Source organism: Helianthus annuus, chromosome 5 (genome assembly GCF_002127325.2).
Source record: "Helianthus annuus cultivar XRQ/B chromosome 5, HanXRQr2.0-SUNRISE, whole genome shotgun sequence".
Classification (NCBI taxonomy): domain Eukaryota; kingdom Viridiplantae; phylum Streptophyta; class Magnoliopsida; order Asterales; family Asteraceae; genus Helianthus; species Helianthus annuus.
This window is the reverse complement of record NC_035437.2, coordinates 1,904,097-1,914,104: the sequence shown is the minus strand read 5'-3', so window position 1 is coordinate 1,914,104 and position 10,008 is coordinate 1,904,097. Positions and strand designations below refer to the sequence as shown.

Sequence of the window (10,008 nt, the reverse complement as noted above, 5' to 3'; positions counted from 1 at the left end):
TGTATAAAAGAATTTTAACAAGATCTTCACATGGCAAAAACATATACTAAGGCATAACATATCATGAAATAGCATGCATCATATACGTGTCAACCCAAAGATTCCACTAACGTAATCTTGTCGTTGCAACGACAAGACCGTTTGTATGATTATTTAACATATACCTAACAAGGGCGGTGTGCTACTCCTATAGCGTTATACATGTTAAGGTAGGCTCGTACGAAGTTAATGACAAAGTATAGTGCAAGAATGTATACCACCCAAATTTTTGAAACACAATCTTTTACACTTTACGGAAATTAGGCCCATTTTTATTCTTTTTTTGTTCTTTATTTCCTTTTTCTTTTAGAAAATTTCTGGCATGACCCGTATGGAAATAAAGGTACTCGTTATGGTAATGAACCTGTTTAGCAATCAAGACACTCAACAAAATACACATGACTCAATGCACCATTGACACAAGACCTTTTAGCTAACAATTTACTCAGTTAAACTCTAATTCACAACCTTTAAAAATATGAACCGAAGAGAAATTTAACAATGATACACATTAAACCATGCGATCTTAAACGTCAGTGACCCACTCCCTGGACTTGATCACATCGGCTTTCAATCACATAATCCGGAATCCTCGGAATCTAGAGTAATCACTCTTCCATTCGATATCATAAAGACCTAGGGTGGCCTCGTTAGTCCACATGACTTGCTCTCTTCAGTCATCAATCACATCAGCTGGACCTACACGGGTTCACCACAAAAGATTAGCCATAGCTAAGTGATGACTCGTTAACAAATGTAATTATAACAGACAAGGAGAAGTTTTAAAGCCCAAAAGGCATTATAAATGCGCTCCGAGCCACGGATTTTCCAACTCAAAACACCTGAAATCAAAATAGCACAGATAAACGAGGGCGTAAAAAAAACCCTGGCCTCCACAGAAGGCTAAGTTGGAATTTGCGTAAGTTACAGATTCTAGTTTCACGCCTGAAAATACATATGTCTTCATATTAGCATAAACCGATAAGTATAGATTCAAGAAACCTGCTTAAACGCATCAATAAAATGCTGACTAGTGGTTCAACCATGTGCGACCTGTTAACACGTCCAACCTCGACCCTCGTCATCGTGAAGATTAGTGGCAACATGTAACCATTCTTTTGGGCATAACCCAAACACCTTAGAATCACACAATTCGTTCATAAAGTGTCAGTAGGTTAAAAGTCTAATATTCACCTTGTTGTACATTTCAGTCAATCCCAACTTATGTTTATTACATCTTGTTATAATTTAAGGATCATAATACTCAGCATAACTCACTAACTAAAACTATAAGGTTAATTATCCATCCTTTTAACCCGTTATCATTTGGTTAGTCATGAATACTCCTTTGATCCATTACAACATTATTAAACACATTGTTGTCATATTTTCTTGATAAAACACCACAAACCCGCCTCAAACAATTTTAGAAAAATTTACAAAAATTACATAGAATCACTTATGATGTCAGCTAACCTCTGACCAAAAATCATGCCAAAATAAAATGGTCAAGGCCTGAAACGACCTCTGCAAGTAGGCTGATCTGGATTAGACAGAACCTGTAAATCGGTTTTACGAACTTATTATGACCTTTTAACTAAGCCCGTTTAACTTAAAACCTTTTGTAGCACTTAGAAAAATGTGTCAGGAATATTGAAACTTAACTTTGTATAAAAACAAAACTGTTTAGTACTTGAAACAACCCTCGAACCATAAACATGCACTGTAGATAATCAACTAATATTCAACCAAACTGATTGCATCTTCACCAACTTAATCACAACAACACTTATTTCATTACATTAGCTAGACATTAAGATTCACATAACTTTCAAATCATAATCAGACTTTATTATAAAATATACAGAGCATATATATCAGGGTTATAGAGTGTTCACTCACCTTGGCCAAACAATACCTTGCAGTCTTGATTTGCACCATATATCTTTATTAAGTCCCTAAGTCAAACATGTTACATGGTATATGATAGCAGGTTAGACTCCTCTTCACATAACACCACACACTCGATCAGATACGGGTCATTTTGACCCGCTGTAGCATTGCATCATAATTCCCCAACATTACAATCTTTTAAATCTTTGAACAAAGATCACCATTGTTTTAGCTTTACAAGTTCATAATTTACTATAATGATTCAATTCTACCCAGATTCAATAGTACTCAAACTATGACATGCAACATAGTCTTTGATTCAGACATGATAAGTATGTGATTTCTATCCAAAATCAAGTACCAATAACCCAAGATTGCAGGTTTAGGGTTCAAAACAACTTGAAACCCTAGCTCGTAAACTTTACCAACACTAGGAGGAAAAATTGCTTACCAAAAGGATTAGGAATCATAGAATGATGATAGAACCAGGTTTTTCATCTTCTCAATTTCGTCCCAATCAACGCCGATCACGAGAGAACGACACAATCCCAGACCTCCTCTTGGTTATGCAGCCCCACCTCCTTTTTATTTTGATGTTTTACAAGTTTCAAAAATATCCCCCTTTAGTCAGATTATAGTCACTCTTGCACAATTTTGATTATCACCTCATAGTTTATAAGAATAGCTGCATATAGCCTCTACTTACAAGTCATCTAATAAACTCTTGGTTATTTGGTCTAGAGTTAAATATTGGATAAATAATTTATCAAGTACTTTTCTCCAATACTCCAACCCTCATTAAAATTATTTATAAACTTCATTCGATACGATTTTACCATATTAAGCTCTTTATTTATAAGTCTTTCACTTATATATAAAGATATATTTTTAAACTCCATAGGAATATTGGGATGTTATAAATCCACCCCCCTTAGTAAGGTTTCATCCCCGAAACCGTATTACCTTTTGCATTAGAGCATCCCCAAAAAAAAATTATTTGCATAGCTCCGTTACTTACCTGTTTACACTTATAAGGAGTTGAATCTAGTTTTAGTTAGAACCCAACCCATTAAGGTACTTTCAACTTGGATTTCTTAAATCAGAATCACTTACTTGCATCATGTAAAGAATACATCTTTGCTTGGCTTTAGTCTTTGTTGCATATCACTTATGTTGCTCCAAACCCATCCTCGTCTTTCAAAGTTTATCAATTAGTGGGTAACCTTATATATAAGTTTCTTCTCAATCTCTTTACCGCTTTTAAGAATTATTTAATCTCTCTATACTGGCAAGATTTTTTTTCCATCATTCGTTCATCTACAGATTTAATCTTTCATTTGTTTCACTCCTTTAAATTGAGAAACATAAAAATAAATAAATAAAATAATCCCCAAATACAAAAGGCATATCTCACGGCATATAGCCGACGTAACATAAACTTTTTCCAGCGCAAACTTCACCCTAATCAGCGCAGGAGTGGTGTAGTCTACCATACTTTATCTTATTTCAGATTTATTTATTTATTTATTTTGCTGGTTACCCATGCACAATAGCACAACACTTGAAATTCATTCTCACTTTTATATCTTCAGTATTAATAGTTGTATACCTTGTATATTCCGTCATAAGTAAGGTTAAAGATTTTAATCATAATAACACATAGCAAAGTAACCTTATGACCCGTCCAGTTAAATATACTTTTATGATACTTGTTCATCAATTTCATTATGGTATACCTAAAAGTATGGATTAAACCATTAAAATTTAGTCTAGACTTCATCACTATTAACACGTACACAATTACTTATAGAGAATTCAAGTCAAGATTTATCAGGTATTAGATATTAGATAAATTCCCCAAATTGAAGTAAGAATAGATTACTTGAACTCTTGCAATATTTAATGCTTGTTTCGTGCCCGTTTACCAGTTTGTCCGCTTATTTCTTATTAACCATAAGATCATTCTACTTGCATTCAATAACTAGAATATTCACAATACCACTAATTCTTGTTCATGAATAATACTATAAATTTTTGTATGAAGAAACTAGAGTACGTGATTAAAATAAAGTAATTGTGTGAAATCAATGACATACATAATTTAGTTACTCATGTAATAGCATTAAACGATATTCCAAGCCTTAGATCTCTATATTTTTTTACACAACATGAGTCTCATAAAATCTCATAAGAAATCAGTCTATCTCAACTTCTTCTTTATTGACTCTTAAAGCATACTGAAAATCCTAATAGTTTGGATTACACATCATCGATATCAATTTCCATAGGATATATGTCCAACTCATTATTTAAGAATTTGAAGCATCCAAGCTTTACAATTTTGTTATACTTGACAATATATCATAATTTTTCTTAATTAGCACACAATGCATAAGTGGCAACAAATAACACCTTACCTTATCATGTTATTACTCATGTCTTATGGAATTTTTTTGTCAAGAAATTTTAGGCCTCTGATGACATGTGTGGCACACTGGCACTTAGCAGTTATAATGTCCTCCCACATAAACATTACTTGTTTGCTCACTAGTTATTCTCGACTTCATTTTTATGCTTACAGGAATCAAGATAAGAATACATTCCAATCTATTTATCAGAACAACTTAATACCATTAAATCTCATACCATAGATAGCACCTACCACAAGATTGCATCCCAAGGAGTTTACTCATGCTTTCATAAATTTTCTTATATGCCACACTTATCTCTCGTATACATGTAATTAGAGACATACCTCATTCTTCATGAAACAGTTCACTTTTCACTGTAGCCCAGGTATCGCCCTGATTTAGTGGCACATTACCACAAGTCCTCTGACTACTCAACTCTCATACAGTTTAACCAATATATTTATCACATTTTCATTATTCGTTAGTTATCATTCAATGAAAACTTTGTTATTATATAACATATCTCTAACACACAATCAATAACTCAATTGTAGTATATAGTAAGATTTACTTACTTGCAACTTCGTTTTTATGGCTGGAGACCACCATCACTAATATATAGGGATCACCGCCTCAATGTCTCTTGGAACCACTGTCCATACCATGTTCCTATAACTTTATTAATCACCATTTGCTACTCCAAAACACTGGATCACTGCTCCTATACGGTATCTTCATTACTGGGGTCACAACAAATCCTTGACTCCCATAAAATCATCATCATTGGGGTCACAACACACCTGTGACTCCTATGAAATCATCAACAATCGGTCACAACATTAGTGACTCTTCCAATATATCCTACAGGTGATCAGCCCGTAGTATCCACCACGGATAATCAGTCTGCGAAAACCGGATGGTCACCACCAGTGACTCTTACAGCTGGATATTCTTTCATACCATATCATCTACAGCCGAAGATCACACTTGTGACTCCCATGAAATCATCAACAATCGGTCACAACATTAGTGACTCTTCCAACATCTCCTACGGGTGATCAGCTTGTAGTATCCACCACGGATAATTAGTCTACGAAAACCGGATGGTCACCACTGGTGACTCTTACAGCTGGATATTTTTTTTCATACCATACCATCTGCAGCCGAAGATCACACTCTAATGAAAATCTCATTTGAGGGCTGCTCATCAGCAATTTATTGTCTCGATCAACCATGTCCTCACAAAAACTCAACTCGGTTAGTAGTATATGATCACTTACTCTTCAGTACCTTTAACACAATTATAATAATGCAACGGGCATTCTAGTGCAGTGTATTTATTGATTAATGCGCTGGCCAGGTGTACCAATCCACACACTATTCAAGTATGTCCTTAGAATTACCATAACATGTCAAAAGTAATAAATTTCGGTTTACATATTCTGTCACACTGCACCTAAGAATAAAATTTCACTTGATATATCAACGTAACTCATGACTAACATCACATGCTCATATCCTCATCAAAACAATAACTTCGTGACCATAGAGGTCTGGTCATTAGTTGATATAGCACGCATAGTAAATAACCATAGGAATTTGTACTAACCTCGTGTCTCCAGCTTCGTGATCAAGTCCCAGGTCAATGTTCATCTCCCATCAAGAGCAGTAAGGTTGAGTTTGAATATCACTTCATATTCAAATCGCTCAACCTATGGCTCTAATACCATCTTATAAGACCCAAATTTTTGAAACACAATCTTTTACAGTTTGCGGAAATTAGGCCCATTTTTATTCTTTTTTTTTGTTCTTTATTTCCTTTTTCTTTTAGAAAATTTCTGGCATGACCCGTATGGAAATAAAGGTACTCCTTACGGTGATGAACCTGTTTAGCAATCAAGACACTCAACAAAATACACATGACTCAATGCACCATTGACATGAGACCTTTTAGCTAAAAATTCACTGAGTTAAACTCTAATTCACAACCTTTAAATATATGAACCGAAGAGAAATTTAACAATGATACACATTAAACCATGCGATCTTAAACGTCGATGACCCACTCCCTGGACTTGATCACATCGGCTTTCAATCACATAATCCAGAATCCTCGGAATCGATTCAAGAGTAATCACTCTTCCATTCGATATCATAAAGACCTAGGGTGGCCTCGCTAGTCCACATGAGTTGGTCTCTTCAGTCATCAATCACATCAGCTGGACCTGCACGGGTTCACCACAAAAGATTAGCCATAGCTAAGTGATGACTCATTAACAAATGTAATTATAACAGACAAGGAGAAGTTCTAATGCCCAAAAGGCATTATAAATGCGCCCCGAGCCATGGATTTTCCAACTCAAAACACCTGAAATCAAAATAGCACAGATAAACGAGGGCGTAAAAAAAACCCTGGCCTCCATAGTAGGCTAAGTTGGAATTTGCGTAAGTTACAGATTCTAGTTTCACGCCTGAAAATACATATGTCTTCATATAAGCATGAATCGATAAGTATAGATTCACGAAACCTGCTTAAACGCATCAACACGCCCCGTGCCCAAGTATAGATTCACGAAACCTGTTTTAAGTCAGACAATAAGCTGAACACGGGGCCGTGCCCACTCAACACGCCCCGTGCCCAAGTTTCAGTTACTGAAAACAGAACCGTAAGATCCCGACGGTTGGTAATTTCTGACACAAACATGAGTGATACTGATATTTTTTACTTTCGGCACTCTTATGGTACGTGGTGTCAAATATGTGGTGGCCCTCATAAAGAATTAGAATGTTATATTCTAAATTATAAGCCCCATTATATAGACCCATTGTTTTCCTGTAGCCTTAAGAGGGGCGAAAGTAAAAATAATCCCTATCTCTCCCTCGAATGCTCTCAACCGGACCTCCTAGGAGAAATGCCTCTTGATGAACTATTTCAATTAGAAGACCTAATTCTTAATTGGTTAAAAGAACTTAGGATGGATTTCATGAAGTTCTTCAAGACGATACCCAAGAAGAATTGTTGGGATCGCATTCGAATAAAAACAACCTCGTTGTTCCCGATATTACCTTTAACTCTAGCGAAGACTTGGGCGATAGTCGTCTCTGTGTCGATTGTGCCGCGAAGGACTCTCAATCGACTTCGTTCGGTGCATACATGGACCTGAGCGATTCGGCATACACCTTCTTTAACGAGAGCCTGGGAAAGGGTTGGACTTGTCCACCTACATTTAGCATAGGAATCACCCCCACCGACAACCTCTTGTGTTCTCGTCTTAATCTAGAGCAATTAAGGTATCTTAGGCACTTTGGGGTTGTTCCATCCAGTAAGGAACCGCCCGATCTAGATAAGTTCCTTAGAAATAGACGAAACTTCATAAACAGCCTCTAGACACGGGGCCGTGCCCAGGCCAGCATGACCCCGTGTCCACCAAAAGATTCCTTTCTGACTTCTGTCAGAATACGGACAAAATGTGTCAGGATCTTGCCTGCACACGGGGCCGTGTCCAGCCGGCACGAGGCCGTGTCTAGCGTGCTGTCGTTTTCTATAAATGCAACCAAGAATCCTACACATTTGGACCATTCCAGGGACAGAGATTTGAGAGGATCTTCTCACATACCGTCCTAGGTATTTTCTAAAAGAAGGTTCTAACAACCATCTTGTCCTTTCCTCTTTTGTCCATTACCTTCTTCTCCACCTCAATACCTCCATTAGAGCTTGAAATCACCATGATTCCAAGCTTTATTGTGATGTTTGTTAGGTTTTTGTTCAAGGAATCTTGTTAAAAATAAGTTTTGCAACATTGTTTTAAGTTATTTCCGCTAAAAAATGCTTTAAAAGTTGGAAAAATAATTTAAAACTCCAAGATTCCTTGTTCCAAAAATCTGCAGAAAGGTGAACACGGGGCCGTGCTCATTGAGCACGGGGCTGTGTCTGAGGGAACTGTTTCATTAAAATAAACTCTTTTCCGTTTATTTTCGTAGAATGTCAAGCCAAAACAGTGGAACCTCTTCTACGCACTCCAGAAACAGTCGAAGGGAAAGAAGCAACTCTCGTACGCTACGTGATGGCATTACGTGAGGCGCTTGATGAGATGACATCGGTAGAGGAGGTCCTCATAGACCGTATAAATTATCTTACGGTGGGGTTGGAAAACAGTTTTCAAGAAATCAACCTCTTACACCAGAGGTTGAATATTCTTGTGGCACCTCCCATGGAACCAATCCTCCCTCAAGAGGATTGGAACCTAGCACTTGGAGTCAACAATCCTACCGGATGGGACGACATTCCAACAGAACCTCCTCTTGAAGATCTACAAGAAGTCCCAGTGGAGGTTGCACCCCCTCAAACCGATGCCAATAAGCCCGCCTTTCTTCTCCTAAGGGAGATAGAGGAATGGCTCGCCGACATGTGAGGAACCCATGCCCGGAGAAAGAAGTTCTTCAAGCCGCATCCAACCAAGAGAATTATCTTTTCGGAAATTTTGCTAATAGAATAAATTTTAGGCTAGAACTTCTTGGTTTAAACTTCTTGTGCTCCTTTTGACCTACTTATCTAAGATTTTAACTTATTAGGAATATTATGTAATTTTTCTCAAATTGAATGAATGATGGTTTTAATTAAATTGGTGTTTGGATGATGTTGTAATGGATAAAATACACTCGGGATGGTGAAGGATACCAAGGGAAACTTGCACCAGCACCCCATGCACAAAAACAGGGTCATCCGACAAAATTTTCTTCATTACAGCAAGTTCAGCACGGGGCCGTGCGCGCCCAACACGGCCCGTGCCCAACCATCTGCAGAAAATGCCCAGTTCAGGTAACTGGACACGGGGCATGCTCACTGAACACGCCCCCGTGCCCAGGCTTCTGTTTCTTTTTACCAGTTTCTGTTACTAGCGATTTGAACACGTGGCCGTGCTCGGACACCACGGGGCCGTGTCCGGACGCCCAGTAACATAATTTTTTTGCTTTTCACACCTTTTTACACATTCAATCAACCTAAAAACTTATTTTTGGGACACATTGAGGACAATGTGTAATTTAAGTGTGGGGAGATGCTAAAACTTTGAATCTTGCAAGTCCTAATTACAAGCCTTACACAAAACTCTATTGGAACCGCTAATCACCCCAAATTTTTTCAAAAAATTTTCATTTTTTTTACTTGTCTAGGTTTAATTTGGGAATTTCAAGTAGCGTCGTGATAAAAAGAACCAACATAAGAAAATTATGAAACGACACGACAAGTTTAGTTAAAATTTGATTAATATACTTGATCACATAAAAACTCATTCCCACAAAAAGTGAGTTTTGAGCCTTTATTGAGCATACAAATACATATCTTTAAACTAAATGCACATTTTTCGTTTCTTGTGTGAATAGCCGCTTGGTTTCTTACAACTCTAGAACTTGCCACGACGATACATTCCCGGTCCTTACCAACTTAAACCCGAGTAAGTAAATGATGGAGGCATTAGGACTAACTTTTTTATTTCTACACCATGATTTTTCTTTTTTTTTACCACCTACCCAAAACCCCCCTAGTTAACCCCTTTGAGCCTAAACCTTTTCATTTCTTAACCCAAAAACCCTTTTACCCACCAAAACCCTTTTTAACTTTAAACTCTTTATTTTAGTAACAAAGCTCGGTTTTTCTTATGATTTG

The 10,008-nt window shown here is 37.1% G+C and overlaps 1 long non-coding RNA gene across 1 annotated transcript; it reads right to left on the bottom strand.

Moving 5' to 3' along the window:
* Nucleotides 1–373: 373 nt before the first annotated feature.
* Nucleotides 374–3,548, bottom strand: LOC110939652. The gene is made up of 2 exons (XR_004894019.1): nucleotides 2,384–3,548; nucleotides 374–1,997 (listed from the first exon to the last, which is right to left on the bottom strand). It is a non-coding gene; the product is annotated as an uncharacterized LOC110939652 (long non-coding RNA).
* Between the last annotated feature and the right edge of the window lie 6,460 nt (nucleotides 3,549–10,008).